The sequence below is a fragment of the Haliaeetus albicilla genome, chromosome W, assembly GCF_947461875.1.
Source record: "Haliaeetus albicilla chromosome W, bHalAlb1.1, whole genome shotgun sequence".
In the NCBI taxonomy this organism is placed as follows: domain Eukaryota; kingdom Metazoa; phylum Chordata; class Aves; order Accipitriformes; family Accipitridae; genus Haliaeetus; species Haliaeetus albicilla.
In genome coordinates, this window is record NC_091515.1 from 38,362,626 (window position 1) to 38,375,594 (window position 12,969).

Below are 12,969 nucleotides of genomic sequence, written 5' to 3' on the forward strand. Positions count from 1 at the left end.
ACATGGAATGCTATCTAGTGCAGTAGTGTGTGATTCTAAACATTTAGTTTAAACCTGAATAGACATTAAAAATTCTAGCTTTTATCAGCAGTATTTCATCTTTTCAGTTTTGAAAACTTGGTCTGGAAACCTCACTGAGACAGATGTTTCCATGCTATGTTGGCACTTAAACATAAAAAAACCCTAAACCTAGCACTCCAGAGCTTATAAAAGAGTTAATTTCTTTAGAACAGACAAGCATCCTCACAGTTTCTTTCTTTATGTAAATAAGTATATTTGGAAATACACTATTTTGAAAAATAGAACCACAAATAATCTCTCTCCCTGCCCTTTTAGAAAAGAAAAGAAAGGCTACAGTGAGTTCAGATAGTTGCTGAGGTATTTCCAAAATAGAATATCTATGCAGTAGCTAATAATGTTGTTGAGTTAACTTCCATGAAAGGGGAAGAGATTTTAACACAGAATATGAAACACCATTTACTTTCTCATTTCCACTCATCATATTTCTACAGACAAAGGGTTTTTTAAAAAGTATGTAAATCATGCTATTCACTCTACAAGCATACGCATTGTTATAGGCCCCAGTTAATATTCCATACTGATGTCAACAGCAAATTTTCTTTAGACTTCAATAGAACCAAGGTTCTGCTTCCAGTATGAAAGTGCCTTCTATCTATAGAATAAATATAAGCTCAGCAATAAAAATGGGAGGTTATGAAGTTGCTCCAACTTAAACACTACTACTGTTCTGATTTTGCTCGTGGGCAACACAGTGGTAAAAACTGAAATGAGACCAAGACAAGTGAAAATGATATGTAACCTCTGACAAACAGGCTACTTATTTATTATGAGGTTTCCACTTGTGTTTTCTATTTCAAAAGAAGATGAAACAGAGGAAAGTGTAGGAAGGCTAAAGGTGGCTGAATAGGCTGAACAGCTGCTCTTAGTTGGAAGAGAAATTCCATGTTTAAATGAACATCTATAACTGTAGAAACTGTGCACTCTAAGAGTACATTTCTGCTCTCTTGAGGCCTGAAATACTGGCATCTATAAGGAAAGAATGAAATCTAACAGCTGTTTCTGCATAGGATGTGGTGAGGATCAGTGACAAATGACACACTACTACATTTCTTGAGCTAAAGTTGAACAGTTGGAGAGCTCCAGCCTTATTGAACAACCAGCTGTTTTTTCAGTCACTGACTTCTGTAAACTCTTATTATACAGGTGGTTATGCTTGACTTAATAGGTTTGACGGGATCTCCTTCATTCAGTACACCCTTCAGTATAGTTTTTGGTTTTAAATGTATCCAGTCATACAGCTGTTGAACTAAGCACCAAAGTCTTTACTTAGTTTTCACTCAGTCACTATTTATGCAAAACTTGCATCAGTCTTGGGATCTAACCAAAGGGGCTTCACTATGCTGAATTCATAGAATCAGAATCATAGTAACATTTAGGTTGGAAAAGACCCTGAAGATCATCGAGTCCAACCAACAACCATGCCCACTAAATCATGTCCTTAAGTGCCATGTCTTTTAAATACCTCCAGGGATGGTGACTCAACCACTTCCCTAGGCAGCCTGTTCCAATGCCTGACAACCCTTTCAGTAAAGAAATTTTTTCTAATATCCAATCTAAACCTCCCCTGGCGCAACTTGAGGCCATTTCCTCTCGTCCTATCACTAGTTACTTGATAGAAGAGACCAGTACCCACCTCACTATAACCTCCTTTCAGGTAGTTGTAGAGAGCGATAAGGTCTCCCCTCAGCCTCCTTTTCTCCAGACTAAACAGCCCCAGTTCCCTCAGCTGCTTCTCATAAGACTTGTGCTCCAGGCCCCTCACCAACTTGGTTGCCCTTCTCTGGACACGTTCCACCACCTCAATGTCTTTCCTGTAGTGAGGGGTCCAAAACTGAACACAGTACTCAAGGTTTGGCCTTACCAGTGCCGAGTACAGGGGAACAATCACTTCCCTGCTCCTGCTGGCCACACTATTTCTGATGCAGGCCAGGATGCTGTTGGCCTTCTTGGCCACCTGGGCACAGTGCTGGCTCATATTCAGCTGGCTGTCAACCAGCACCCCCAGGTCCTTTTCCGCCAGGCAGCTTTCCAGCCACTCTTCCCCAAGCCTGTAGCACTGCATGGGGTTGTTGTGACCCAAGTGCAGGACCCGGCACTTTAGCCTTGTTGAACCTCATACAATTGGCCTTGGCCCATCGATCCAGCCTGTCCAGATCCCCCTGTAGACCCTTCCTACCCTCGAGCAGATCAACCCTCCCTCCCAACTTGGTGTCATCCGCAAACTTGCTGAGGGTGCACTCAATCCCCTCATCCAAATCATCGATAAAGATATTAAACAGAACAGGGCCCAACACTGAGCCCTGGGGAACACCACTTGTGACCAGCCACCAACTGGATTTCACCCCATTCACCGCAAACCTCTGGGCTCGTCCAGCCAGCCAGTTTTTCACCCAGCAAAGAGTACACTTATCCAGGCCATGAGATGCCAGTTTCTCAAGGAGTATGCCGTGAGAGACAGTGTCAAAGGCCTTGCTGAAGTCCAGGTAGACAACATCCACAGCCTTTCCCTCATCCACTAGGCGGGTCACCTGGTCATAGAAGGAGATCAGGTTGGTCAAGCAGGACCTGCCTTTCATGAACCCATGCTGGCTGGGCCTGATCCCCTGCTTGTCCTGCACATGCCATGCGAATGCACTCAGGACGAACTGTTCCATAATCTTCCCCGGCACCGAGGTCAGGCTGACAGGCCTGTAGTTCCCCGGGTCCTCCCTCCGACTCTTCTTGTAAATGGGCGTTACATTGGCAAGCCTCCAGTCATCTGGGACCTCCCCTGGTCACCAGGATTGCTGATAAATGATGGAGAGTGGCTTGGCAAGCTCCTCTGCCAGCTCCCTCAGTACTCTTGGATGGATCCCGTCTGGTCCCATAGATTTCTGAGTGTCCAGATGGCGTAGTAGGTCACTAACTATTTCCTCCTGGATTATGGGGGGTATATTCTGCTCTCCGTCCCTGTCTTCCAGCTCAGGGGGCGGAGTACCCCGAGAATAACTGGTCTCCCTATTAAAGACTGAGGCAAAGAAGGCATTAAGTACCTCAGCCTTTTCCTCATCTCTGGTGGCAATGTTCCCGTCTGCATCCGTTAAAGGATAGATATTCTCCTTGGCTCTCTTTTTGTTGTTAACATATTTGTAAAAACATTTTTTGTTGTCTCTTACAATAGTGGCCAGATTGAGTTCTAGCCTTTCTAATTTCCTCTCTGCATGACCTAACAAGATCCCTGTACTCCTCCCAAGTTGCCTGCCCTTTATTCCAGAGATGGTAAACTCTCCTTTTTTTCCTGAGTCCCAGCAAAAGCTCCCTGTTCAGCCAGGCCAGTCGTCTTCCCTGACGGTTCGTCTTGCGGCGCATGGGAATAGCCTGGTCCTGAGCCATTAAGACTTCCTTCTTGAAGAATGTCCATCCCTCCTGGACCCCTTTGCCCTTCAGGACTGTCTCCCAAGGAACTCTCTCAACCAGTGTCCTGAACAGGCCAAAGTTTGCCCTTCAGAAGTCCATAGTGGTGGATTTGCTGACCACCTTCCTTGCCTCACCAAGAATTGAGAATTCTATCATTTCATGGTTGCTAAGCCCGAGATGGCCTCCGATCACCACATCTCCCACCAGTCCTTCTCTGTTTGTAAACAGTAGGTCTAGCGAGACTCCTCCCCTGGTAGGCTCACCTACCAGCTGTGTCAGGAAGTTATCTTCCACACACTCCAGGAACCTCCTAGACTGCTTACTCTCTGCCGTGTTGTATTTCCAGCAGACGTCTGGAAAGTTGAAGTCCCCCACAAGAACAAGGGCAGACGATTGTGAGACTACTGCCAGCCGCTTTTAGAATGATTCATCCATCTCTTCAACCTGGTTGGGTGGTCTGTAACAGACTCCCAGCACAATATCTGCCTTGTTGGCCTTCCCTCTCATCCTCACCCATAAGCACTCCACCTTATCATCACAGTCATGGAGCTCTGTACAATCAAAACACTCCCGAACATAGAGAGCCACCCCACCACCTCTCCTTCCTTGCCTATCCCTTCTGAAGAGCTGATAGCCATCCATTGCAGCACTCCAGTCATGGGAGTGAATTTGTTATGGGTTCTTTTGTCCAATGAGATATGATCCCATCTATGCCATGACCAATATGTGATACTTTTGACAAATTTGTTGTATAACTATGGAAAAAAACCCCTTATATCCTGAGACAATATGTTAACAGATGGTAACCTTTGCAGACAAACTTAATGGAAATCATACAACTACACACCTAAGAAGCTTAATTGATTAAAAAATCTGAAATATTTAAACAGCTTAACATGACACAGTAGACAGATGCAACAAGCAATGAACTTTCAAAGATATCTCATGTATTAAATAATCGTTTTTTTTCCCTTGCTTCATGTTTGAGGTTTGATCATTTTAGATATTCCATCTGCTTTAAGGGCTTCCTATGCAGTGTAGCTGCATCCATATTGTCTAGGGGATTATACCAATATGAAGAAATGGGTCTTCTCTCAAAAAGCTGTGCAAGAGAAATACCTTCCCTGCATTGTCTTTGTTATTCCCAAATTTTAACATGTTAAGTTACATAATTTTTGTTTTATTTTAGCTGGGAAATACAGATGTTTAGGAAACATACCCATTTGCCTGCACTGCTTATAGAGCGGCTTTTGGAATCATCTTGTATAGATGTGTAACTCCTTTTTCTACTCTATTTTCAGGGAGCAAGACACTGTAAGCACTTTTACAGGAGTATAGTTACTTTGGTATTTCTTGTAATAGAGAAAATGCTTAAAATAATATCAAAATGAATACACATTCACTTTTCCATAATTTACAGATAATTTTTGTTTTGTTAGTTATTAAAAATGTTAAACTAGATTCTGAGATTTCCTGTGCTGAAAATCTGGGGCAGTCCTACCACCTACGCTGCCAAAGCTGGGGCACTGTTGGTGACATCAGATGTGCTTATAGAGTGGGTTATGGCATAATTTGCTTTTCAATGGTGGCATTTATTAGTTTAAAAAAAATTGCCTGGTGCTGTAGTGAGGTAGCTGTAGATATTTTTCTTCTCTCCAATATGAGTGCTCTTTTCTCAGTTTAGCATAATGTTTTGCTATGCCTCTCATTGCTTTTATGTGTGCTCTGTCCTTAGTTTAGCAAAACTTGTCCTATCATTCTCATTACCTTTTTCTTGCCTAACAAGACAGTTGGGTGTTTCTTCTTAAAGTACCCTGAAACCCACATGTACTGTAAGTCATTTCACTTATGCCCTGTTTTCCATCTCCCCACCACTCCCCCAACAGCTGATGCAGTCCTGCTTCAATTTCGCCCAGCTTTTGAAACTGATCTTTTGCCACTGCAAAGCTGCATCATTTTTTCTGATAACCCTTGAACTGCATAGTCTTAATTGGTTACTTTTTTTTTTTTTAATGTACAAGCAGGCTAACCAGTGTGTGGCACTCAGCTGTTTTTGAAGGCGCTCCTGTGTTCATGTCAAGATGAAATTATCTTAGGTACCCCAGACTAGTTTCATCTGCTTTAAAAAGAAAACAAAAAAGCAAGGCTGAGTGCTGAGAGCTTTTGTCCAGGAAGTGAGTATAGGTCTGAGTTTAGGCTGAGGATGTTCCAGGCCTAGAAAAGTACCTTAAAAAATTGCACTCACCCATACTGGACTCTGAGTCCCTTCTTCTGGAGCTTTGGCACTGCAGAGAAAGGGTTATCTGGAAGAATGAACTGAAAGGAGCCTGACTTCATAGCCAAGCCATAAGTACAATCACACAGGAGTGTGAAGTACCTTTAACTTGTGACTGTTCAATAAACCTGCAGAAGTGACACCTGAAGGGGGGCCCAGACCTATCTCTAGAGAAGATGGAGTCTGCAGCCCCTAACTACCCTGTCTGACTTCTCTCTGCTTCCTGCCCCTTGGCACTTGCATTTTTGGCTGCATAATGGCCCAGCTCCAGCCAAAGGAGAGCATGGTTACTGTCACAGCCCAGGACTCTAGTTAAGGCACTCCCTTAAGAGGCTAGAGATGGGGGTCCAAATCCCTCAGGGGGGAGGAGGGAAATGAATCAGTCTCCCACTTCATGGCTGTTATATTTTACACTGAATTTGATGCTGTTAGTGTATATTCTGTTTCATATAAATATTCTTACAGGACTGAGTCCCCATTTGGGCATAGGTATACTGAGTTTCCAGACCCTGCCCAGACTTCAGGGCTGACAAGGTCAGATTGGCCAGGATGGTGACATCAGGAGCACATACAGTAGCAGAACTTCAAATGTGCAAAGCTTAACTGGTGCCAGCAGACTGGGTGGAAATGCAATTTGATCCTGCCCTCCCTACTTATTAGAATCAAGAAAGGATTGGCAAGCTTGGTTAATTACTCAATTAAACAATGGCAGTAATTCATCCTAAGTAACTGTCCTAACTCTCTCCCTGGCATCATCCACATTGTACTGAAATCATTATGGAAAATCTGGGGTGTAGCTGAGAACAAGATTTAGGATTTGGCTGTTATGAGGTGATGCCAATAAGACAAATTTCTTCCTTTTCTTAAGTGGATAAAGAGCTCTCATGTCAGAGGCTGGAACCATGGATCTGCCCCGCCTTTATAAAGTATGTGGAGTCACTTTAATCACTGTTGATAGAAGTCCTATCGCTCCATCCCTGTTTCCTGTCTATTTCCATATCTGCCACTGCAAATTAAAATAGTGCATTTTTGGCAATCATCTGATGTATTAAATAATTTTTCCTCTGGAATATTAAAAAATTACATTAACACAGTTTTAGTTGGTTTTTTTTCTCACCATTCAGATATTATAAGAGACAGGGTGAACTGAAGAACAAATAAATAATATAAATATAAGAAGGGATCTGGTGGTAAAATAGTAATATTGAAGTCCTTGAAAGAACACTTTCAACAGAATCTTTCTACATACAAAGCACAATAATTAAACACTATAGAGTGAAGTGGAGACAAAGGGTTTTTGAGCTGTGCAGTAGTATTATTTTAAAACAAATAATGGAGCTATGCAGAACACCTAGAATTAGAATGATCAAAAAAAGCATGCCCTTCCATGACCCTCATGCTGTCCTGCTTGGGGTGTTGTTTTGAAAGTAAGCCTTTCACTGGCATTCATGACCTTTAAAAAGGAAATAGATTAGCTTTCCTTCCTACTGTAGTCCCAGTGTCATTATCACCTCTATGGAGGCCAGAGAGATGGTCTGGTCTCCTCCCACCTCTTTGTTATCTTAAAGGGTAGCTGAGGACCACCTTCAGCCTTGGTTCTTCAAGCCCTCACTGACAAGCTCACTGACATGCTCCCACACCATTAGCAGTTAATATATGGGAAAGCAATTGCACCTTTTGAGCATTGTATGTGTAAAGCAACAGGTAAGTACCAGGTAAAATGTGTGCATGTGCTTGAAGAAGGGTGGAGAAGAAGAGGATTTTATGGGAGAGTTTTCATATAAAGTCTCCAAAAACAGATTAATTTTTTAATGAAAGTATAGTTTTACTTAAACATGGGGAGTATTGTTAGTCTTCAGCAGGACCAAGATTTTGCTTTTTGTGTTTATTTTGCTTTCTGTGTTTATTTTGCTTTCAATTCTTTGTTTCACACAGTTCAAAACTCATAGTGAAACTGAAGGTTGTTGAAGTAGTAGGTATTGTGTTCCAGTAAGAGATGCTATATCCTACAAGAACTGAAAGAAGAGGATTTCATACAGAAATTGACAGAATTAGGAAAAATGTATCTGCTACTGAACACTTTTCTTGGTGTCCAGTTCCTTAAAATGAATTACCAGATGATGCTTTCCTAGTCATTTTGGAAAGATGAATAAATTTGGTTTCAGCTGAAGTTTGAGCAGACTTCTTACTGAAAAAGCTGCTTGGCTGAAAAGACTAATTAGTCCCTATTAACCTCTATTACTCATTTGCAATTAAGCTGTCCCAGTAGTGACTTAGTCATTTCCCTCTGAACAGAAGTTCAATAGGAAACACAACAAAAGAATTAGAGATGTCAGTGCCATTCCTAGGACACCACTGTGTTTATCCCATTGATACCCAAACAAGAGTAGAAAAAACTAAGAATCATGGGCAATGAGACAGAGTTAAAAATGGTTCTTAAGGCAAATTACTGGGGCATTGGGAGAAAACTACTTTTGATATGTCTGGACCATGATTAGGGAGCTCTGCTTTCCAGACCGCCACAGCATAAAATGTGTCTTAAAGCATTCAAACCATGCTGAACTAAAATATATGTTTATTGTTCAGAAAAAAGATCACCTTCACATACATCTCACAGTTGCATTCAAATGAGGGTTCATTTTTAAAAAAAAAATATTATTTTAAGAGCAATGTGCTTGGTTCTTCAGTTCCAGCATAAAAATGGTATTTTTTGACTGATCATATGAAGTGCCTGCAAGGAAGTAATTTAAGGTAACTTCCTCTCTGGCTTTGCCCTTCACCTCTGATGCCAAACTTGAATCTTCTCATTGACTGAACAGCAAGAAGCAAATTCTTTCCCTCTCTGATCCCCAAAATGCATCCTGTATATAGCACTTAATTATTCTGTTAACTTCTAAAAAGTTTTAAAAATAAGCATTAGTTTGTTGCAATAACTAAAGGAAATCTGAAATTTAAAACAAATTTTATATTGCTTCTGTGATTTTGATCACTTGGAAAACAAACCTCTATGTAAATCAACTAACAGGGAGAAATTCCTGAAATTAATTATTTTAAACCAAAAAAGATTTAAAAATGCCAGTTTTACAGAATTCAATAAACTAGCATACAGAGTGGGCATAGCAGATCATCAGATACTGGAATAGAGACTAGAGCTACAAACAAATAAGAAATTACTTCCCCCCCCCAAAAAAAAAAAGAGAGAAGAAACTGAAAATAGTTTGAAATCTGAAATTCTGAACGTTTCCCAAACCAGTCTAGTACTAATCCTTCACCGTTAGTGGTGCCAAAGGCTTGTTCTGGATACTAACTCAGTTCAGATTTTCATCACAAGAAAAAGGAAACCAAAAAAACATCATACCACTGTGACTCTACACCATGTCTAAGAATGGCCAACCAGCAATATAAAATGAAGTTTTGTAAAAAACACCTTATATATTAATATAACTCTTTCTCTCAATCCCCCCAATGCATAACTAAATAAATAAATGATTCTATTCAGAGCTTTTTTCTGGGAAAAATGCCAAGTGCCACATACAAAAACCTAGAAGATTTGATAGAACTTATTGCTGTGTTTTGGGAGGAATGGCAGGCGAGGCTGTGCTATGGACAGGGGGATAATACCCAAGGATAAACTGTCGTGTGAATTCTGTTCTGACTTACTGGCCTAACCACGTTCAGTGCCTTCCACTGGGTGCTTGTTCATGGTTCTTTTTCTGTGTCTAGTAGTGAACAAGCTAGTGAAAATCTTCGCTGCAGCCATTAGAGGGAATCCTGAGTCCTGACCATTTGCCTACAGAATCCAGTGACATCTATTCAATCACATTTCTTTACCTGTGGCTTAAGCATGGGGGGGGGGGGTGTTTGTGGGATAGGAAAAAAGAAATTAATGTATTTAGGGTTAAAAGACTTTAATTAGTATTTTGATTTCTCTGGCAGAGAGAAGAGGAGATATGGAGGAGTCATCGGTCAGCACCATTTCTCTGATGCATGTGACTGCTTCCATAGTATCTTGACAAAATGCTACCTACAGACATATAAAATGGTTCTGGAAACCTTGGTGACTTCATATTGTGAGTGGAGCATTATGCAGAAAAACTGTTTGATATAACATTCATGCTGGTGTGATTCCTTGCTATGGTGTTTCCTGCTGGCAGGATGGGGGGGGGGGGGTGTACTGCCACAGGTGCTGCAGAAAAAAAAAATTCCTGTACCTTTATAAAAGGATGGTTTTAGTTTCTAGTAAACCTACAAGCACCCTGTTGTCAACTTGCTCTTCCAGGAGGTTCTACAGTTTTCTGTAATTCCTATCACAGGACAATAGTTTTGGACTAATACAGGATGCTCTTCATGACTTCAGAAACCTGCACTAGAGAACCAACCCAGCGCGGGCTGGTACCTACCAGATGGTTCAAACAAGTTCTGCTGTTCCTTAGAAGCTGACTGATGCTCTAAAAACAGGTCATCCTTTTCCTGTTCACCTCCTGATATTATTTTCATTACACATATATTCTAAATACTTTCAAGAAAAATTAGACAGGTAGAAAAATATCCTGCTACCTGGAAGTACTATATGAAAGACACCCCCTTTTCAAATAATGCTTTCAAATAATTTTATCTGGAGTTGAAACACCAAGGAGCTACTTGCTTTAGAAAGCACTTCAGAGAAAGGACTAAACCTGAAATAGTGACTACATTCCACATTGTGTTCTTCCCTGATATCTTTAGAATTGGTATATTTAAATTTGGTTTAAATCTAGTGTATTAGATGTTAGTAAGAGACAGACTCGTTCCAATTTACAAAGACCTTAGAAAAACCTTTGAATTTTAACCATTTCTAGAGGAGCAGTAGCAGATCCAGCATAGAGCCCTCCACAAAACAAAAGGTCTTTCATCGCTGCAAAAAGAGTCTAACAGTAACACTGCAACCCTGATCAGAGAAGGCTAAAGCATAAGTGGCTTTTGCACAGTTGAGAAAGAGGAAGACTGGAAGACATCTTGTCACTCCCAGCCGACACACTTGTGGCTTACCAGAGCATCTGGTGTCAGAATAAGCTGCTCCCTGAGAAGGGGTAAAGCCACGTGCTCCCATCTGAGAGCCGTCACACCTGCTCCTCCACCCTGGGAACACCACCCCATGAAATTCTTTCTATGCAGAGAAATTAGGTGGTTTCTATTCTTCATCAGGCCTACAAACAGAGGATTGCATGGTTAATGCCTGTTTGCCATGCATTAGTATTCCTTGTAGTACATCATTGTCTAAGAATAACAACTAAAAATGTATGACCCTTCTCATAGTCTTGCTTTCAATTTCAAATCAGTTGCACTTTTCTCTAATTTATTAGAGAGAAGTGATGTTATCAATGTATGAGACTCAGTTTACCTTTTAGCTTTTTGTAATTAAATGAACCTTCAGATTCAATGAACATTTGTGTTTTTCAGTGTTCCCAAAATTCTGGTGTTTCTAATAAGCAGAAGCAGCTGGAAAGTTGGATGTTTTCAGGTTTACTTTTTATGAATATGGGCAAGGGGAAAATAGGTTTTCAGGAAACACACTTTTTATCCTAAGCTTTTTCTTTTAAATCAAACCTCTACATTTTTTCTTTTAAATCAAACACAAAATTCATACACATCCACAAAGTAGAAGGAAAATGTGCCAGTGTTTTAGCTTTCACAGTAGAAGAGGGAGGGGAGAGAAAGCAAGAATAATAATTTTTTCATCCTTCACTCAAATAATTAATGTCTTTCTAACATATGAAGCAGGAAATAAGGAGTGAAAGAAAAAAAAAGCAAATACTCACATAATTTCTTCCTGTAACCTCCAGAGCATGAAAATATTTTCTTTTAACATTTGATTACGTAGCTTAATTGCTTCCAGTGTCAGTGGAAGTCTTTACAATATATTAAGCATTGTTGGTTTAGAAGGAAAATGCTGTGTTTTGCTTATCAAGATCAAGGTAACACTAATATAAAACCATTTGTTTTACAAAAAACAAGTCACAAAGGTATTAAGTTTGGAAGGAACTAAAACAAAGATTAAATAATATTTTTCATTGGATCATTAGTATTTTAGAAACCAGGCAAGAAGGACTGGTCCCTGCCAGATAGATATAAAGAAAAAACAGACATCCAGCATGCAGTTCAGTGCATGTTTTAAATATCCAATAAGTATTAACTTAGACCTCTTTACTGGATGAAAATCTGAATATAATCCATAAAATTCCATTGAATTTTTTACAGCAGTGGAGAGCTGCAGTCTCAGTTTCAGAATATTAGCTTTTCAGCAAGAAAGAGGATAGCTGTAAGTCATCTTTTTTCAGACTTGTTTCTTTTTAAAGGCTTCACATTATTTGTCTCTATAATTCTTTCTTCTCTAAGCTGACATTCCGTCCTTTTCATTGGTCTTCTGGGATGGTAAACTAGAATGGGGAAAACTACTGCATTTAAGAAGAAAATGTTCATTTGGTTTTAACAGTTGGTCTATTTTAAAAAATTGGTTGGGGTATAAAATTAGTCCATCAAACAAATGAATAATTTTACAGCTATCTGTAGCAGTCTACAAAGCACTTGCAAGGTCTGTTTGAAGGAACAGTTTATTTCATTAGATCCGTTACTACTGGGGAACATTCATTAGTGCTCAGAAGCTATGGATTATTTCTCATCAACTAGTAAGAGGCTACCTATCCCTACACACCTTTGCCTCACTTGTATCTTTAAACCATCAGCGCACAAAAGCCCTATTATCTTATGCAGCATTTACTGCTTTTGTTTCTCAGGGTAATATTCTGCTGACATATCTGGGTGAGTGGCATGGTCCATTCAGATAGATGTCTTTCTGCATCATCAAGGCTTTGCAATATCAAAGATTGGAAACAATATAAGTGCTATCTGGGGTAAACTGTATTCTACCATGATTCATCCCTCTGTGCTTCTTCCATTCTAAATACTGCATATCTATCTGACACTACTAGAAATGGCACCTAAAAGACATGCCAATATGTGCATCTCTGAGATGCACATGGTGCCTCTCAGTCCACCAGTATTTGCTCTACATCCAGACAGTCCTAAGGCAAGGCTCTTATCAATGTGCTTGTTTAAAAGAATGAGAAAACAATAAAAACTCCTTAAAATTCAAAGATTCAAATTCTTTCCTGGTCAAAAATCTATATTATAGACTCCAAAATGTTACTGGGAACATAACTCAGTGCTAGTATTCTGCA